The following is a 20,795-nucleotide window of genomic DNA, read 5'->3' on the forward strand; positions in this document are numbered from 1 at the left end:
GCTCAGATTTCATTGTTCTGTCCTTATCATTTATATTCTCTACCTTTTGGTTTTTTTAATATGACATGGAAATCTTAGACTAGCTTCAGAGTGTGCATGCCAGCAGATCTGAACCGCCTGCCTCTGTGCCCCAGCTGGTGGCATCTTTCTGCAGGTGGGAACAGCCCTCTGGAGCTCCTGCTCCCCTCCCCCCCCCCAAATGTCAATTAAGGGCAGGTAATCATAAGCAAAGGTGATGTATAATTGCTTGGACCTGGTATAGCCTGGGCAGGGTCCAAATAAGCTGGGACTGCACCTCCTTGAACTGGCCCCCTCCCCACAAATACCTGCAGCCCACTGGGCTCCTTCTGGTGGGCAGGTGAAAAATAGGAGACCTTGCTTCTGCTTGCAAGGGATGCACATGGAGGGAACCCAATCTCTCTGTTTTCAGCTAAGATGCCACTAGTGCAACTGTATAATTGGCATCTGGGCGCTGGAGCTGCCCTGTGCCGGTGGCAGCCATGGGGCAGGGTCCCACAGGGTGGCTGGCACGGCTCCCCAGTGGCCATCCCAGCCCCCTCCCTGGCCACGGGCACCTCCAGCCCTCACCTAGCTCTAGGGGAGGATGGAAGGGTGGTGGTCACCAGGTGAGCTGAAACAGTGGCAATGCAACGCTGTGAGACGGCTGCTGGGACAGGTCCTGCATTTGCTATTCATGTCCTAGATTAATTAGTCACCATATAATAATTTAAATATAACAGCAGATTGAAGCATCGTAGTGCAGAACCCAGCGAGGACTGAGAAGGGTGGGTTTGGTACAAGCGGAGAAGCCTGTAAGTGAAAAAAACCCAGTTTGGGCTTTCTGTGACAGTGAAGCTTTCTGAGTTCAAGCAATTGCACAGCCAGACTACCCCAGTTTAGCAAACATTAGCTAAAGGTAAGTACGTTTAGCAGTGTATTTTCTCTCACACCGCAGAAAGTGGAAACATAAACCATGCGTCTGGTGTGATCTCCATACAGATGGCTTTGAAACGCTGGCTCCGCTCTGAAACATCATTACTTTTACAGTGGACTTTTAAAAAGTATGTTATTGCTGCTAATATTATGTGTATGTATTTTAAAAGTAATTTCCCTGGACTCCAATAAAACGTTCTAACGGAGTTTTGTTCTCTAAACAATTTTAACCCATGTTTCGCCTTTTGGGGAGTACTTTTGGCCCCCAGGCAATGCAGAAGAAAAATTGCTGGCTAAGTAACACCAGATGCAGGAGAGACTGCTGGCCGCTAGAGAGCTCCCAGATGAGAAGACTTTTCAGGCTGAAATACAAATATGTTTTGTAATGAAAGCAGAAACCCTCTTTTACTTTAGGACACAGGGACCAGCCATGAAACGCAAAAAGGTTTCTGCTTGCGCTGCAGCAAGAGGCATCATTATCCATAATTGTATTTTTCATACTTGAAATCAAAAGCCCCAGTGCTGCCCTCCCTCCAGAGCAAGATCTGAAAAATTATCTTAGAAGTTGGCCTTTAAGTCAAGTCGCATAGTGGGGCGGATCTCAGGGATGAATGAAAAGCTGTTGCAGCCCTTCGGTAAGGGTGTCTGCGTGGGGATTATGTGTCGGCCGTTGTCTCATGCGCCATCAACGGTGAAGCCCGGGGGATGCCATGTGTCACCTGGAATTGCAGTGCTGCAGTCAGAGCCTCCTGCTCTGGGAAAAGGGCAGGAAGGTGCCTCTCCCCTCCCTCTCGCTTGCTCGAGCTCCACTTTCATCGAGGCTCCTATTACTGGGGACAAAAAAAATCACCTTTGGTGTAACTGGGGGTGCCTGGGTGCTCAAGGGGGCTGGCCACGGGGTGTGCTGATGGTCATTTGGGAATACCTGGACAGGAAGAGATCTGATGGCTACATCCCCCCTGGAGGGGCTGGCTGGGGTTCATGTTATTTGTAATGGGGCTGAAATGCACTGGATGCAATCAAGGCTCAGTGCCCTGGGAGCTTGCAAGTGAAGCCCAGGCGCAGGGTGTGGGGTGGGATGTGCCAGCATCGGAGCTGTGAGTTGCAGGAGCCTCGTGTTTGTTGTTTGCTCTGAGCACTTTGTTGCCAGCGATGAGGACCCATACGGATTCCTGCGGGCGCGTGGGCTGATGCACTGGAAGGGATGCGGAGGGTAAGTGGGGGTGGGCAGCAGCTGGGCTCAGCGCAGAGTGTGGGGTGCCCGGGCCGGGGCGCGCTGTGCCCACAGGGCACTGCAACACCCCCGAGCGCAGCAGGTCTGTGAGAAAACCTCCACTGCAGCTTGGCCCTGCTGCCCCCGTGAATTGCTCCTGCCCCTGCCGTGCGTGGCCTTCCCTGTGGCGACCTGCAGCCTGCCCACCCAGCACATCCCCCTGCAGCTGGCACGTGTCCATGCCTGTCCCTTTCCTCCAGCTGCCACCGCAGCAGGGCAAGAGGCCAGCCCCGCATGTGACAGCAGCTCCAACAGCAAGGGTTCATCCTGAACCATGATTTCAAGCCTAACAAGTGGCATTGGAAGAAGCCTTCACCGGGGCCAGGCTTCTCTTAGTTTCCTGTGGGGCAGGAGCCTAAGAATTCCCATCTGCCAACTCTGAGCAGGCTGCACGGGGCACGCGTGGTGGCCAAAGGTGCGAGTGAGCCTGCAGCGGGGGAACAGGGGACAGAAAGCAGCGCCCTGAAATGCAGAAAGTTTCCATTGCTCAACAGCTGTACAGCAGAGAAGCGCAAGAGGAACATGAGGTCAGGGCTGACATCATCACGTAACCTTTTTATGTATCTTGCTTGCTGGAAATAGCAGTATTTCAAGTCCTGGTGGCTGGCCCTTCCCTTCTTATGCATTACAGTAGTACCAGACACAGGGGCCACTGCTGGTGCACGGGGAGCTGGAAACCTTGTGGGCTGGGAGGGCCAGGTAGAGGCATCTCCTTCCTTCTGTGCTTGCATGAGCAAACGCCCTTTCATCTTGAGCTGGACCACCAAACCCTGTCCCTGTCCCCAGGAACCCCTGTCCGATTGGAGCATGGGGGGAGGTGGGTGCCCAGGAATGGACACAGCCAGGCTAGGTCTGGCTGGGGGTTCCCGACACCAGGTCTGGGGCTGGGACATTTTAGGGCCACCTCCCAGCACACCCTCGCAGATCTGGATTTCTCCTCTGCCAGAAGCGATTTCCACCCTCTGCGATTTCCCAGGGGCTTGGTGAGAAAGCAAAAAAAGTGCTGTCAAAGGTTTTCCCCTTCCCTTCCCAAGTGTAAGCCCCCGGGGTCTCTGGCAGGGATTTAGCAGCCACAGGAATGTGTGGGAATACGGGAGGCTTTGGGATGGGGCTTGGGGGTGGAAGTTGTTAAAAGAAGGATCTCACCATGGGCTTCTCTGCAGCAAACTCACCCCCAAGTCTAAGGGTGAACCCACCTGTGCTGACACCCCCCCCCCCCATCCCGGTTTTGCTCAGGTGTGCATCCTTGCGTTTGGCAGCTGGTGCAAGGTGTGCCTGGGCACCCAGCAAGGGATGAGCAGCGGCGCAGCCAGCCCTGCCGGTATTTTGCCTTCCAGGGAGTGAAGGAGTTAAACTTCTCAGATGGAAAATGAACTGAAGATCAAACCAGCAGCCTGGTGACCTCCCGCTGCTGGGACAGCAGCAGCTGCCCAGCCCAAGCCCGGCAGTTCCATCCATCAGCTTGGCGGGGCTGGCGGGGAGCGGCGGCCGGTAGGTGCCAGGGGTGGCATGGCTGGGCATGGTGTGGGACCCCAGGGCTGGGGCCGGGGGGCGAGGGCAGGGAGCAACGGTCCGTGGGATGGAGAGAGCGCCGGGAGGATTGTCCCTGATCCGTTCTCGGAAAGAGGATTGCTCAGAACCAGCTTGTCCTAACGACGCCTGGGGAAGTGCTATTTCTTGCCTTTTGGGACACCCGGCCAGTGGATCCTGAGGCTTCAGGAACAACATGGTTTTGTAACTGAACTCCTTGCATGCAGCCAGGGAGGGTGTCGTGGGTTTATTTCTCCCGGACAAGGAAGGAATGATAGCCATATGCTTTAATCCTGTCCTTTGACGATGGGCTGCTATGTACCAATAAATGCAAAAAGCATGGGATGTCGATTTGCAGTTTCTAAACAATAAGAGACCTTCTTGGTGTAAATGGATTATTTTTTTTCCTTGAGCTGAAAACACCGTGGTCTGATTCTAAGTAATACCAGGCATATCTCATTGTGCTAAATCCATATTGTCTGCCTGGCTCTTCAGTTTATCAAATGATAACAAACACTCACTGGTTCAAAGACACCGTGTCAGTAATTTGAATGTTTATTTTGCAGTAATAAGGTGGTATAGTCTTATCGAAGGATTTGCATAAACATTTATCATATCATTTACATTGTAGTAATAATTCCTCTTGTTCAGAAATCAAGGCTGAATCAAAAGCCATGATCATTTCTGGTAAAGAAAGAGGGATTACACTTAGTTCAAAGAAAACCGAGTAGAACCACATCCCTATAAAATTAAAACTAAAGTAGTATATCATTCCCCTTGCCCTAAGAATCCCCTCAACTCTTATGGTGTTACGTGTTTTTCTTTAGAAACAAACCAGAAAATATATTTCCCTAAAATCTGAGGCTTTCTTTTTATTATTGAAATGGTCTTGAGGTGGTGACTGAAGGAGGTTGCCAGGCGGATGGCTGCTAAGCGGTAGTTTCTCACCAGGCGAATGGAATTGCAATCACCGTGTTTCAGAGTCGGAAAAGCTCAAATTGCTCTTTACTGGCCTCCCAGTTGCTACAACCCGATTCCCACAAGGTACTTTCTGGCCAGAGATGAGGCTCTTGATTACAGAAACGCAGATCTCCTGGTAACCGCGCTTGATTTATTCTTCGGTATCACGGAGAACAAGTCAGTGTTATTCTCTGGAAGCATGAACTCCTCCAAATGCTAAAGTGTGGGGAGAAAGAAAGCAGCAATTGTTATTATTTTCTTAACAATAGCCCACAGGAATGCGCTTAGCAGCAAGCACAGCCTGCAAGTCCTCCTGCCTTGGCCCCGGCACCTTTCCCAGGGGCTGCTGGCACAGCGGGGGACCCCTCCGCCGACCGGCAGAAAACCAAGCAGGGGAAGCAATAATCCCAATGAGGGGAAAGGAGGCTGTGGGATATGTTGAGAGGAGCTCTGAAAAGTCATTAGTATAAATGTAACAGGGAGCCCCACTCCTGCGGCACCCCAGAGACAGCCTGCAGCTGCTCACCGGGGCCGATGGGGGACCTGGGGGCATCTCCTGGGGCCAGGCGGCAGCTGAGGTAGGTGACATCGGATGGGTCCCCTGGTGTTTCATCTCTTAGGACAGCCAGCTGGCTGCTGTGCTTTTGCCATGCACCTTGTTGGCCTGATGCCTTCCTGCAACAGTGCAGTTTGCCCTGCAGACACCCCTTGTTGTCCATAACTGAAGTTGCAGGGAAAAATGCCTGTAGGCAGATGGCAATGCATCCAAGAGGAGCAGAACCTGCCCAGGCTGGTGGGCTTTATTCAGTAGTGACTTGATGCTACTCCCATTCAAGCGGGTAATAAAACTCCCATTGATGTTTTTCATTTACTTATGATTTTCTATGGACTTTCAATTACCACTGCAACCATGCCCAGAGTGTGCGAGCGCACGGCGGGTGCACAGTGCTGCGGTGCAGAGGGCTCTGCTGTATCCTGTTTTTGTAAAGGGCTTTTCCTCTTAGCAGTCGTAGTGAAAACAAACATGTGGGAGAACAATGGGATTTTTTTTTCCTGCTTTCCTCTGTATTTTTAAACACAATAAAAAAGCCTATTAACATGAAATAAAACGTGTTAACTAAAAAGGGATACCTATATGTTAATGAAGAAAATAAGCGTAACTATGTGAACATGCAATCACAAGCACAAAGGTCATTTGCCTTCCTGATCTTGGCCTGTATTTTTGCAATTGAAAGCCTTATTCATTAAACACCTTGTGAAAACAGGGCACTGGTAAAGCAGAACAAAGCCTGTGCCATAAAGCTGTTATCTGTAATAAAGGAGGGTCAGCTTCACATCCCAGAGAAACACCCTCGCGCGCTGCTGCGGGACTTTGCAGTCTTTCGAGTCGCCACATCAGCAGGGAGCAAAGGGGAGTCCGCAGAAAGGATTTCCTTTCTTCAGCTAAACCTGGAGGTATTTCATTTGTTTTGTCTAAAATATTTGGCAGTAAGCAAATAAGGATAATTCTAGTTGCTGGAAAAAATGGAAGTAATAGTAAGATACTCTTTCTAGGAGTAAAACTTGTTCATAGAACAAATTACCCCAAGGAAATAGGGATTGTGAAATCAGTGATGAGGTATGATATAACAGGTGGGACAACCACCTTATATCGTTCCAATTTAAAATACGTGTGGTTTAGAGAAACATCTGACATTGGTTTCTCCATGAGAGGTGGACAATCTACCGCAATAGGTGGATAAGGGCAGTTATTCACAAGGTCAAGTTGCTCTTGTTTGAAATGTATTTCCCTCGTGCGCAGCTGCTCGGTGAGTCCCTCTCCTCTGACATTGCTCTTCCCCATGCAGGCACCGCAGCCCGTGACCACATCTGGCCTTGACCCTCTCAGCAGCAGACTGGGCTCCCAAAGCCATTTGCTACAAGGTGGGTTTCCCGTACCATTGCCATCCTCCTCGCTGTTCTCCCTGTTCTCGTTGTCTTTTCTGAGCGGCAAATGTTTTTATGGGGTGAGGTTATTCGTGCCACTAACAATGTCCGCTATCCTTCTGGCAGAGAAACTTGCACTAGACCCAGAAATATATGCGATAAATTTTGCTTTTAAAGCAGACCACATCCAGGGCTCTCCAGGTATTAGGTTTGTCACCTATTTGACAGGCTTAGATTTATTTGGTTTGTGTTTGGGTGTCACCAGTTCATTAAATAACACCCGCTTGTCACTGCTGCCTGGAGCGTGGCTGTGTGCGGACACCAAGGTGGGGACACCTTTCTGGCCCCATCCATCAGTGGGCTGGTGGGAAAGGCTGAGGACATATTGGTAGGACCAGATTTCATCCCAGCATGTTTTGTTTCTGTTGAGATCAAAGTGCTTTGTGAAATCGGTATGAATGTGAACGGATTAAGGGTGGGAGAAAGGTATAGAGTGCAATAATGTCAAAGTACTGCATTCAGCGTTACTTGGGGTGTAACATTTCAGATTTATTTTGAAACAATATACCCTTTCAAGACTTGGTTTGCTTTTATTCTGTTCTAACACATAACACAAAGTCAAAAAGAACAATTTTGAAGTGCCTGAAACTGAGGGGAGCAGCTTTTTACTATCCTCCTCCTGAGAACTGTATGCATCAGGGTTTGGCTCTGACTCACAGCGATGCTGAATTTAAAAATCCTTTCAAAATAGAGCTCAACCTTTCTCACAGCTCCCTTCATAAAAAGCTGAATGTTGAAGCGATAATGTTTGGAACAAAGAACACAGTATAAACATTTAGTTTGTACTAAATAAATTACGCTCGGTCTTACAGTCACGTTATTGGTGACAGCTCATACAGCCCGCACCCTTCCCCTGTAACGTACCAGAACGAAGCGAATATACATCGCTGGGAGAAATTCCTTGTCTTTTGTCAAACAGCCCAACTGCTGTCAGCAAACATATTATGGGAATATGAATCTGGAAACAAACAGATCATTAGAGGGTGAGTTAAGGTTTTGTGATTTAATTCTAAACATGTTGAGTGAGGGAACCAGAGATGTGCAATGCCAGGAAAACTGCGCACCAGAGGGTGTTTTTTTTTTTCTCTAATGAAAGCTGGTATTTTTATTGAATACAAAGTGCTTTGGGTGACAAAGATGGTTACATATGGAAAATATGAAGTTCCATTTGTTCTGGAGAATTATGGAGATCACTTGATTAGAAGTAATGTTGTGCCGATGCAAGTTTTACATTCTTTCCTTGGTGGAAATTATTCATCCATTTACAGAACTTTATTAACAAGGTACAATAATTTTCCAATGTTAAAAAAAGAATGTTCATGGAGGACCTCTGCACAGAAAGTAGTGACTTGGGTTTGTGCAGTCCCTGGCTGGATTACATCCATGTTTTGTCCCGTTGCAACTGTAACGGGGTTGAGAAAATAAAACGACTGCCCTGTTCAGAGCATCGTTGGTGGGAAGAGCCTGCACCGGGGGCGCGGTGCTGCTCTCGCCCGAAGCCGAAGGGCTGAAGACCGTCAGGAAGGAGGGAGCCCGAGGAGCTCTTTGGAGGTCTCCCGAGAGGTCTCGGAAACCATCTGTGGAGTCCCGAGAGGGCCCTGCCCTTCCCAGCGCTTTAGAGAAATGCAGTCGGAGGCGGGGGGGTGGGGGGGGTGGGGGGGGGTGGGGGGGGGCAGTGGGAGCGCCCCAGGGGAGGGAGCCAGGCCCTGTCCCCCAGCATGAGATGCTGCATCCCCTGGGGTGGGCTAAGCGCCTGCGACCAGACTTGTGACTCTTCTGGGCTTTCATTCTTCTGCCGCATCATCTCCCCCCCATGTCTAGACGCGTCACTGTAGAACGGATATCCCGATCTGCCCCAGCCCCTGCTCCGCAGGGACAGTCACAAGCCAGGCTGTGTCCTTGTGTGTTTTGGCAGATGCTGGAGCTTTGCTCTCTCAGGGAAAAACTGTTTTGGTATCTCCCCTTCCTATAGCCGGACAGCTACTGTCCTGGCCCCATGGCTGTTCTAATGGCAGCCTGAGCAGCTCTGTTGCACTGAAGGGGAGAAGGTTAAGGCGAGGGAGCTGCCGGACATCTCCACCTCAGCGTGCATCACCAAACCCACACGGACCTGCAAGTCTTCAAAGGCTGCTCCTCTGCCCAGCACCTATCCCCGGAGTGCTTTCTTCAGGCAGCTAGCTCTGGAGGCCTCTGTCACCAATGGTATCCTGCACGGTGCCACGCTAATGAAAACTGAAAATCCTCTGAGCTGCTCAGCCTTGTTCACCTGTCACTTCCCCTCCAGCACTGCCCAAGCACATCCTGGTTTTCCCAAAAATCCGAGGATCTGCTTCCTGCGATGCTCCAATGATGTCTGTTAACCCAAACAGGATGTGAGAAGACGGGAGAGAAAAACATTCGTTTCCCAAAGTCTTTGACAAGATAGAAAAATGCTTCTCTTCCTCAGGAGCAGACAGATGCTTTTATTGGAGTAAATGCCCCTGCAAAGCCGGCTGCAGCCCCACGAGCTGCTTGTGGCTGGGGAAGACCCTCCCCGGGAGCATGACACAGCTCAAACCTGGAGGTGGCTTCAGCTGCCCCCGCTGCTCATGGTCCCTTCTCTGCGACGTGCTGAAGTCTTTCCCTGTGTCGAGAGCGCATCTTCTTTTGCGTGGCCCTTTCACCGTGCTGTCCACCACACGGTCAGGCTTCCAGTCATTTCAGTGCTGTTTTATATGCTGTTAATTTTATAGTGAGGCAGAGGTTGATAAACACTTTCTGCTATTTCCTGCCTTCTCTCGCAATGCTGGTTCAAATTGCTATTAACAAACCAACCCCCCTCCAAAAATACCCCAGCCAGCTGTATGAATCCAGCCCAGCACTCAGGGCAGCAGTTGTGGGGGATGCATGGGGTGCACCGATGCTCATCCCAGGGTAAAGGAGCAGCTTTTTGCTGCCCTTCTTTTCTGCCTAGGAGGGAGCAGCAATGCAGCAGGGGGCTGCGAGAGCACGGGAGCACTGCCTGGAGATGTTGAGCTGCAGCAAGAAGATACTAGATAGTTTCAGAAAATCTGCTCGTCAGGATCTGAGGCTACATTCAGAAGTGGTAACGGCCAGGATAACGTGTTGTTTATTGCAAACAGGCATCTGCAGTGGCCTCGAAGGGCTGGATGTCCAACTGCCCTGCTACATACATCAAACCCCCTGTTAGGAGTTTCAGCCCAAAGTTCAGATTCCAAAGCCAAACGATGATGGTATCACATTCGCTTTTCATTTCTGCGTGGGCACCGTGCCCATTCAGTTATAACACAGCTGATTCTGATTTTCATATAGTTCATTGTTTACTTATGACTTACTATAAAGTTGAACTTGTCTTATTTATGAGCAGCCATGAAGATATGGGATTTCATCCACTGGGTGATGACTCATTCATTGGGTTGGACTTTTTAGCTCCTAATACGTGACATATTTTGGACTATTGGATGAACAGCATTTCTGCATGAGCCCAGATTAAATGTGGTGAATGGAAATAATTAGTTATTTGTTTTTAAAATCATGTTTGTAGCTGGGTTTCTGCTGGTGCAGCTCCCAGCTCATTCCACCGATGCGTACCCGGGCAGGACGGGTGGCTGTGTGGCTGCAGCGGAGGGATGGCGAGCAGTGGTTCAGGGTCAGGCATCTAAACAAGTCAGGGGCCACTCTGTTGCTGGTGCACAAGGAGGAGCTTTGCAGCACTGGAGCATTTGATACTTTCTATGAACTTTAATGACGGCAACGTTCCTTGCGCTGCTGCAAACCATTTGAGAAACTAATTTGTAAAATCACTCGTAAAAATCTCATGTTCTTTCTGTAATAATAAAGCTCCTCGGCTGGAAGAAGGAATACAAACCTTCAGGAAGAGCAGCCCAGCAGGGCCCCAGCCTGGGGCGCTCCCCGCCGTGGGTGCACCGTGCCCGCTGCGCTCAGCCCGGAGGATCCGTGCACGGCCAGGAATCGCCCCCGGTAACGCTCAGCTACATAAGGAAAATGCAAAGTTTTTAAAAACCTTCCTCTCCTCCTGCCCGCAGCTCTCGCAGACGGGACAGGTACCGTGCGAAACGTCGGGGTAACCGTGTCGCAGCAGCGGCTGTCCGGGCGTACGGCCGCTCGCAGCCGCAGTTCGTGCCTCCGCCGCGGTGCCGGTGGCCGGGAGCGGCGGCAGGGCGTGTGGGGGACCGGCCGTGACATAACCGCATTCCTGCGGCATTAGGAGACGCTCCGGGCCGCAGCGGGGGCAGCACGTCCCGGCCCCGCTCCCACCCCCCGCCCTGCGCCGCGGGGCCGCTCCACGCTCGGCCCGAGCCAGCACCGCGCCGGCTGCCGGCGCCGCCCCGGGCGGGTTAACGGGGACCTGCGGCGCCCCGGGGCCTGCCCGCTGCCCGGCGCACGGCGGGGCGAGGAGCTGCCCGGCGGGAGCGCCCCCCGGCACGGCTGCGGGGCTGGCGGCAGCGCCGGGGGTGGGGGGGGAATGGCCTTGCCCGGCCGCGCAGCCCCGCCGCCAGCCCCCACCCCGCCGGGGGCATCCGGGCAGCGCCGGGACTGGCCGCCCCCCGCCCCCGCAGCCGCGGCTGGCCCCGGCGTGGGGCACCCGCTGCCGGCGGCCGTCGCCCCCCCTGGCCGCGGGCGCTGCAGGAGCGCGGTGCGGCGCCCCCAGCCCCGGGCAGTGCGCAGCCTTTCACCCCGGCCCGGGGGCACTGCCCCCCGCACAGCCCCGCCGGGCAGCGACTGTCCTCCCCGTGCCCCTTCCTCCTCCAGCGCTGAACCGGCTTTGCGCCCGTTAGTGTGTCTGGGAGCGGCCGGGGGTGGGATCCGCCGGGCAGGGCAGCTGCCCGCTGCTCCCCTGCCCTGAGCGCTCCCGGAGGGAGCACAATTGGCGAAGCCATCTTCCAGTTGCGCTTCACCAGTTTACAGCCACTTCATCACGGCCCCCACTTCGCTACTGGAAACTTGCTGCTGTCAAGGAACCAGGGAGCGGATTTTTGCTCTGAAGAAGGAAAATCCGCTGCTGCTGTGAGGACCGCCACAAACACAGTGGGCTGGTGGCTCCCTGCGTTTGCCCGTGGCCGGGCACAGCACCATCGAGGCTGGCGAAGGAGCGGGAGGAAGGCTCCCATGGGGCCGAAGCAGCCTGCTGAGGGCCGGGCATCTGTGCAGAGCTCAGGGCCTTGGGCTGTGGCTGCACCGCGGTCCCCGTGCCATCCAGGCACTGGCAGCACCAGGGGTTATTAACAGCCACATTTCTGCAAAGGGTTTTGCTGCAGAGTCTTCCCAGCTGCTGCTCCCAGGGAGATGCAGAGAACGCAGGTGTGCTGGCCCGTGCCCCCATCAGCCCGACGCTTTAGGACATGGTCATAGCAGAAGCTTGCCGGCCAGCAAGGGCTGGGGCCTGAGGCCAAAAGGATCAAGTCCGTGCAGAATGACAAGGTTCAGCAAAAAGGAGATCTATCCAGAAGACCATTGCCATGTGGAAAGCAGGAGAAGGGGATTCCTGTGGGTACGCCTGGCCCCGCTGGCATGTCTTGCAAACTGGGGTGGGTTCTGGTCCCCAGAGGAGCTGCTGCCACCTCCCTCCCCAGGCTCAAGCTTCAGAGAGGCCAAAAGCAAACAAGGGTGATCAAAGGCACCCGGGCGGCCACCAAGCTGTGCCTGTGCAAACAGCCAGTGCCTCTGCGAGGGAAGTAGTGATAACCCAGAGCTTTGCAAGGCTCCTGCAGCCCTGCCTGGGCATGACTGGCCCCAGCTGGATCACCTCCATCCTGTTGCAACCCATGTTATCATCATGGCTGTAAAGATAAAATCACTTCTCTGAGGCTGCTGTAGCTGTGTCTCACTCTTCCCTCTCCCTTCTCTAACAGCATCACTGCAGCGATGGGGCAGCTGGGACTAAGGCACAGCGACCACCCTCAAAAAAGGGTCTCAAGCCATGCCCCAACCCTGTTCCCCTGTTACATTTTGTTCTTGTTTGATCCAACTAGCAGATTTGGGCTTGGTAGGGCTCTCTTTTCCTGCTCTGTGCCATACCAGCCTCTTTGTTGGTGCTTTAACCTGTACAAAAGCCACAATGCACACAGCTTACAAAGAGAAGGTTCCTGGCTTGGAGTGCTGTGCCAGATGGCTGATGTGCAGTGCCAACTACCGCAGCATGGCTGAATTGCCCTTTGAAATACACCTTTCTTTGATTGAAAAGGATCTGGTTTTACTTTTTGGTCCTTTTCAATCAGACAGCGTGTGACTGGGGTCATTCTTGATATTATCGCCCCTTTCAGGTCTCTCTCTGGCACACAGGGAGCAAGAGGTACCAGCTGCCCAGCTAGCTCCACCAGTAACACCTTTCTGATGCCATCTTCTCCCAGTAGTGTATCTTTTACTGCCCTTTTTTTTTTTTTTTTTCCAGCTAGTGATTTTGGAGTTGCTTTGCAAAATCCAGGGATCACCGTTGTGAGACAAACAAGAACACTGGAATTGCATGTTTTGCCCTACAAGGGCAGAGCCAGAGCAGAGCAGGGGTCCCTGCAGGGGAATCTCACCGTTTTTAGGATAAGTTTACACCCAGAAAAGCTTCTGGGACTAGGTAAAGCACAGATTGTGCCACACGGATGGGTGATGTGCTCGGCTTTCTTCCAGCCCTGTTTTATCCCATCTGGGGACTCTGGTTTCTCCAGACACATCCTGTGGAGCCATCCCTGGACAGCCAGCCTCCCAGTTCCTGCTGGGGGTTGTGCCAGCACGCACAGCCCAGGGTTTCCCAAGCTGCCACCTTCCTCCCACCCACCCCCGGGGTGATGTCTCCCATTATTTTCTGCAACAGTGGCAACACCCTGCCCTTTTCCCCAGGCTGGTGCTTCTTGCACCCGCGCACCCGCCTCCGCCTTTCCTCCTTGCAGGGTGTTACTGGGCAGAGCTCAGCCGCAGGACATTGTTATGGTGCAATATATTAACAGCAGAACTGACTAACAACTACACAGGGGGAACAGTGGCTTGAGGCTGGTGACTGCTGGCTGGGTCCAAGTGCTTTTCTTCCACCCTTTATTATTGCTAATACTCACCCAAATCGATGTGACGCTGCCCACAGAGGCCTCTGCCATACCTTTTAATTATTCAACATGCTCAGAAGGTTAGCTCCCTTTTGAGCAGAGAAATGCCCCAAATATATGGCCTCACACACAGGAGCATTTATGGAGGAAGTTAAATTCTCTAATTGCTTGTCTGGATCAAGACCAGGCTGCCAGCCGCATGGGGCTGAGCTGCAGAACAATGCACGGCCCTTGTGTCCTTACGCGCCAGCCAAGGCTTATCAGCCCACGTAGGGGCTAATAAAGTAGCTTTCAAAATGAGTCAGTAGACTTAAGGCTTCTTATGCAAGATTCCTGTCCGGGAATATTTTTGTGAGAAATGTTTAAAAAAAAAAAAAAAGAAAGGAGAGTGACTTCAGCTTTGTGCAGAAAGCAAATCCACTTAAAGCAGATTTTGGCTGATTATTTGCTGTCATGAGAACACTGCAATGGGGACGGTAGATGTGGGCGCTGTGCAGCATCGTGCCTTTCCAGACACAATGTGCATGTTTTCACTCACTCCATGCACCAGCCTTCTCATCTGTGCGGCTGCCGCATCCCAAGGCACGCACCAGGAGAGCCAAATGACCTCCCCCTTTGGCTGCTCGTAGGTCAGCAGTTTTGTTTATGTCACACAGAAGGCCTTTGGTTTGTTTAAAAAATATACACTGTTCCCCTGGAAAGTGTTTCTTCCTATGCTTCATCCAGCTGTCCCAAGGAGGAGCTTGGCTGCTCCTCTGCAGTCAAACACAACTATTCATTTACTCACAACTCAAACTCAACATATTCAAATGCAACCTGTACCCCAGGTTAAAACAACTCCCGAAGAATAACCAAGGAACACCTGGAATTCTGCACACACTATGAGCTCTGACAGGTGTGAGAAGTTTTATTCTGATTTTACACCGTCACTCCTGTGAACTCCAGCTCACGGAGTAAAAACACAACAAAAGAAGCTCAAACCCCGAGGAAAATGGGTGTACCACCTTAGGAAGAGAGCCCTGGTTACTCTGAATGCAAACACAAGCAGTAGGTAAAGCTGGAAGGAAGCACGGAAAATGCCTAAGGAGGATGGTGCCTGCAGGATCTGCTCTGGGCAGGAAGCTGTGAGTAGCTGCACACTGGAGCACGGTGCGGTTTAGTACAGGATCTGACTTCCCAGGCCGTGAAATCAGATCCTGAGTTATTTTGAAAATGAGTTGCTATTTCAAATAATTTTTCAGCTTCATGTTTGATATGTCAAGTCACATTTATTTGGGTAAGCTCTGTGTTGGTGGGACACCCACAACGCGGCCATCACCGCATTCCCAGCGCTCAGTGGGGGGTCTGGCTGAGAGCAGGCACGGCCGTGGGGATGTTTCAACGTCCTCAGGTACCAAGACAAGTTTTATTGGGGTTTTGCAAAGAGAGGGATGCCTATCCATGGCTGTGTGAATACATTTTTTCATTCAAAACCATCTTCACAAATTAGAAGTAAAATTAAACACCCTGTGGTGGTTTATCAATCAGAAAACTAGACGAACCTAGGAAAACAGATGAGCTTTGCAGCATTTCCATAGGAATAAGCGGCAAGGATATTTTGGACAAAGAAATGAGGTGAATTCCTGCATGAGAGGCACTCCCAGGGAATGCCCTGTCCTTGCTCTTCCAGTATGTGCTAAATGGATTCCAGTTTGGTTGCCTTCCCAGATTTCAGCTGCCACAGGATAGCAAAAAGCACCAGCAGCCTTGCTCTTGGGCCATTTACTGCCTGTGTCAAAACCAGAACTTTAAATTCCAGCTGCAAGTCTCCCTGGGATCCAAAGCAAGAGCAGTGCATTAAGTTCTGGCAAAGTACTGTGTTTGCCAGATGGATGGATGCTTTCGGCACCAGTTTCAGCTTCTGGATACACATACGATGCGGCAAGATATCTATGTACAGAAGAAAAATCATATTCTTCCAGGCATGGAGAGATGAAAAAACCACCCCAAACACAGCCGCTACTGCAAGCAACTGTTGCCTACATAGACTTTCGAATGATAAATTTCAATACAAATTCCAGGACAAGTCATATTTTTCAGCATATTTCTACAGATGCCTAAAGACATCCCTCTGTCTGATTTGGACTGAACTGCTGCTGCGTGCTCTCATATTGCTGTCTTCCCTGGATAACAGATGTCGGAGGAAAAAGAAGACGGAAAAAACTCAGAACAAGTTGTATCAAATGTCCTAGCCAATATTTGTATAATGCAGAACTTCTTTGCCTTCCATAGAGCTGCTGAATAAGGAAAATGCAACCCATGACGCAATCCCTTTAATTCATGCTTTGACTTGAACAACTGAACAACTTGTCTCGGTTTTGCTTCACTTGGTAGAGATCGTGGTAACGAAAGGAGAGGCTTAATGACTACTTCATCAATCAAAAAGAAACACTTCTATTGTCTTTTAAACCCCAGTAAATAGTGTGCCGGGTGAAGAAAATGTGCGGTCTGGAAACCTTTGACGCGGGAGGCTGGGTGCTGCTCCCAGGGACCTGGCTGTGACTGCCGAGCCAGGAGGGGTGCTGCCGGCAGCGTGGCAATGCCATGCATGGGCACTTAGTCATGAAACCCCATCAAGTTACCGTGACTGCAGCTTCTGAAAAACCAAACCTTTAGCTACGTTCAGCCCCAGCTTCTCTACCTTTAACGTCACATAGTGGATTAGTGGAGGAGTCTCCCTGCAGCACTGCAAGGGTTAGCATCTGCACGGTGTTTTGAAGGTGCTGTAATTTGTTTTATGGTATTTGTTGCACTGGCTTTTGCTGCAACGCACAATGCTGTCTTGTGTGTGGATAAGGCTATTACATGCCAAAAACTCAAAAATACTTAAAATCTCCTGATAGATTTCTAAAGCTACCCAGGTGCTATAGCCTATGGTCCAGTTATTCCTTTTCCGAGCCACTGCTCTGACAGCTCCCCATCTTTGACAGCCCCGGGGTGCAAATCTTTAGGGTGCTGTGGCTGTGACAGAAGCCTTTGGAAAGGATGGAAGCCTCTTGCTGGCTTTTCACCACACGTTTCTGCTGAGGTGTCTTCAAAGTCATTTGAGCGGTATTAGTTATAGTGTGGGGAACCCCCCCAGTGCTTCTCGTGTATGAGCAGCACCACTGAAACCTTTAAAAGATGATGTTTCTAGTTGTGCAGATCCTCAGAGAGGTGGTAAGTGAACTGTGATCTGGCAGCAGTGGAGAAAAACCCTTCCACCTGCGAAGACTCAGCCCTGAACGCTCAGCCAGGGCCGATTAGTGCTCTAAGCAAGCTGTGCAGAGGTTGGATTAATATTTGATATTAACTCTGATTATTGTCCTCTTATGATCAAAGCATGCTGTTGCTGAATAATACGTCAAGCAGAGAGCACGTACAGTGTCCCGAATGGCTGGGATCTCTCATAGCCCATGATTCAGAGGAATCCAAGAACATATCATCACATGAGACCGTGATAAAGTTGATTACCCTGAAGCAGACCTCAGACTTCATTAGTCACCCCGTCATGCGCTGCCTGTCCCCTGATGTCAGCGAGGGCTCGCGCCACCACTCCCCACACCCTTCTGCTTTTGTAAGCCAGGCTTAGACAGACCTTTCCTGAACAAAACAGCCAGAGGTCAGAGCTGGTATTTCCCCCTGCTATTAGGATGCTCCAAAAAAATTAAACAGGAGTTTATTTTATAAATAAAAATAAAGGGAGTCCCACGATACCCTTCCAGGCCCCCTAAAGATGCGATAAATAATCTGCGCTGAGATTAAATTTCCTTAAGGATTATCACTGATCCCAGCAAGAGCAGCAGCAGACCTGTAAAGGCCAGCCAATTTTTATTTACCTTTACACTTTAAACTATGCTCCTAGGTTTTTTATTCCTGCCTACAAAGCAACTGCAACTCCCTGTACATTCACAGAACCTAATGCCATATTCTGGTCTGAGAGACATTCTTCAGTATCTTTTTGCTAAAAATAGAGAAACCCAATGCCCTTACAGTTCATCCATTTACACAGGCTGGGTTTTCAAATGCAAAATATTCTGAGCTGTTCTATGATAAAACAGTAAGTATGTAGCAGTGGAAGATCTCTGCTGATGAACAAGCAGGGTCTTTTTAAGTCCAGCCTTGCAGTGAATTATCATAGAGGAAGAAGAATATTTGTAAAGCAGTGGAAAAAATTCAGTGCTGTGTTTTTGCAACTGCTTAAAGAGAACCAAAAAAACAATGGCAGTGTCCTTCCTTCCTTATATCTGCATCTAGTGAGCAAAGGAAGAGCCGGAATGGAAAGATCCTCATCATACAGGACAAATCAAAAGAAAAAAGTATCTGTCCCAGAGCGCAGTGTTGAAATCTCCCTCCTTCTTTGCATATATACATATATCCACACAAACATCTACCCATATAAATATAGACATAAGGTATTCCTGCAAGGCATGCATTAATGCATTTGTAATAATACACAGTACCAAGATGCTCTTCCAGCAAGTACAGATTCATGGGTTAGCTTGGTTTTCCTACTCAGCCTCTTGACAAAACTTGACACACATGTTCACTTGTGTTAAAGTGTCTTCCAACTTCATTTTAAAAGGAAATCCAGTTTCTCAGACCAAACATGACCTCAAGAAGAATCCCACCACAGAGCAGCGCAGGGTGATGCTCTCATCAGTAGAGGACAAGGCCTTGATGCCAGTGGAGGTGCCCAGTGCAGCAGTCAGTGCCACAGCCAGGTGTCACACTTGCGGCCAGGCAGCTCCCAGACACGTGCCTCTCCTGAGCTCAAACACCCGTGCAGGCGATGGGGTGCAGGCAGGGGCTGCTCCTGCTCCCACTGCCCAGAAATGTTGCTCAGATCACGGCTGGGAGGGCCATCTGTGAATGGGAAGGAAGGAAACAAGATCTGTTCCTCAGAACAGAAACTATTTTGCTTTTTTTTTTCATTCTCTTCCCATAAAGCAGTCTTTGTTTCCCAATAATCGTGAAAGCAATGAGGATGCAAAAGGCCAAATTCTGTTCAAAAGCCCTGTGATGTGCAGGGAAGGGCAGCTGTGACATGGGCTGCTGCATCCAGACCACCAGCATCCCGCTGACCCTGCACCGTCCCAAGCAGCAACAGCCCCGACTTACATCTCTGCGCCAGCAGTTTGCTGAGCACTTCACATCTGGTTTCATGCCTCAGTGCTTCTGGTGGGAGGGAGGGAGAGCTGGATGGATGGATGGACGGATGCGTGGATGGATGGATGGATGGATGCATGGATAGATGACGTGGTGCAAAACCACTCGAAGAAACCTCTGTCCTCATGTGTGCAGAGCATGTCATTGCATAATACATCATTGGGATAAAAATTATCTTTGCTGGATCTATGGAAAAAATTACCTTTATTGAAAATTTTAGCTAAATATTTAAGGTAAAAATTAAGGTCCTGATACTGATTCTGCCTTTTTCCTGTTTAATTTTTGTTCACCTCTTTTGCTACAGAAAAAAGTGGCTGAAGCTTCAACTTTCAGTGTAGTGTAGGCACAAAACGATATTCAATAGAGTGTGCCTCACTAGGTGCGGGAGTGGAAAGGAACTGAAATTAGAATTTTACAAGTGATCAGCTAATCCAGGTGGAATGATTGTGAAGGAGTCCCAACCCAGGCAAAAGTCAATAAGCAATTAGCATCTATTAAAAGATGGAGTATAGGATGATGGGAGAAAAGCCCTTGAAAAAAGGCTGAGCCCCATATTTCCAGCCTGCTTTCCTCTGGGCTGGAATAGCAGGGAGCTGCTGTGAAGCCGTGACCTGCCCTGCTGGGGCACCTCTACAGCCTGTGGCTGGTTTTGCTCTAGAAATAAAAGCCTTCAGTTAAATTCAGTTTTTATTTGGATCCTTCTTGCTGCTTGGGTCAATAATTTGAGGAAAGGGCACTGGCTGCTGTACCATGGGATACACCTTGTTGTTTCAGTGTAGTAAATGTGTCTGATTTCTTTGATGGTTTTGAAACAGGAGGTGACGCTGGTTGGGGAGCAATGGAAGTTTAGGTGTAACTCCCACTTTACCTCACCTTCATCTTTGCTTCTTTCTTATTTTCTTGTGAACAAATGTTTCTAATATAACTCAAGATAGTCTGGGGAAGGAGCTGTTAGGTCGCTGGAGAAAAATCCCAGTGCCAGGTAAAGGCATTCAAATAAAACCCTTGAAAGAAATTAATTAGAAAACTGATTTCTAATTTCAGCGGAGAAATTTTGTCGTTTAATTAGACTTTATCGACTGTGTTTTAATGGATTTGTTTTCTCAGGCAGACTCCTCCATCTTTCAGCGTGGCAACCTTGATGTAAATAGATACGAACGTGTACGCTTCGCTTGAAGTTGGTGGAGCAGCTCCTGGTAGCAAAGCCAAGACCGTAAGTGTGCGGGAGATCAGCGCCCGAGGGGAGGGCGGGTGGGCACAGGCTTCCCTCGGGGCAGGGACACGCAGGGACACCTCACCGCAGCTTTCACTGACCCCTCGGTGTCACGAGGCGTCTGGGCAGCCTGCAGAGCGTCAGCACGCAGCAACTGCCGATGGGCTGGTTCTGCTGACTCTGCTGTCGCCAGGTGAGTCAGTGGCAAGTCACCGTCTGGGCTGCGGGCACGGAGCGGCATGCCTGGAAACCCGCTACAGAAGCGAGGGAGGCGAGGCGCCCCCGAGGACCCCAGCCTCACCTGGCTGCTTTTTGCAGTTTCTGTTTTCTTTAAGTGGCTGATGAAACCCCGAGTATCAGGCAGAGGGTGCCCCCCCCGCAGGGTGCCGCACCTCTGCCCCCCCGCCGGGCTGGCCGTGCACCGGGGGCTGCAGCGTCCTCCGGCCCGGGCGCTCGGGCTCTGCCGGTGGCGGCACCGATGGGGGGGGGGGGGGGCGCGTAAGCGGGACGGGGGCTCTGCGAATTTCAGCGGTGTCTGCGGTGCAAGGGCCGGCCGCGCACCGGCGCCGGGGGGTCGCGCCGCGGCCCACGCAGGGTGCGATGCCCCCCACGCAGCGGCGCCGGGTGAGCTGCGCTCCCGCCGGGCGGCAGTGCCACGGGA

General features: G+C 50.9%; 1 long non-coding RNA gene across 2 annotated transcripts; it reads left to right on the forward strand.

Annotated features, from left to right (window-relative positions):
- Positions 1-3,617: 3,617 nt before the first annotated feature.
- Positions 3,618-20,135, forward strand: LOC119147046. 2 transcript variants are annotated; one of them, XR_005103935.1, is made up of 3 exons: positions 3,618-3,697; positions 6,544-6,619; positions 20,029-20,135. It is a non-coding gene; the product is annotated as an uncharacterized LOC119147046 (long non-coding RNA). The 2 variants fall into 2 exon arrangements; XR_005103936.1 differs by lacking the exon at positions 3,618-3,697 and adding an exon at positions 6,079-6,151.
- The last annotated feature ends 660 nt before the right edge of the window (positions 20,136-20,795 follow it).

Source organism: Falco rusticolus, chromosome 4 (genome assembly GCF_015220075.1).
Source record: "Falco rusticolus isolate bFalRus1 chromosome 4, bFalRus1.pri, whole genome shotgun sequence".
Lineage (NCBI taxonomy): Eukaryota > Metazoa > Chordata > Aves > Falconiformes > Falconidae > Falco > Falco rusticolus.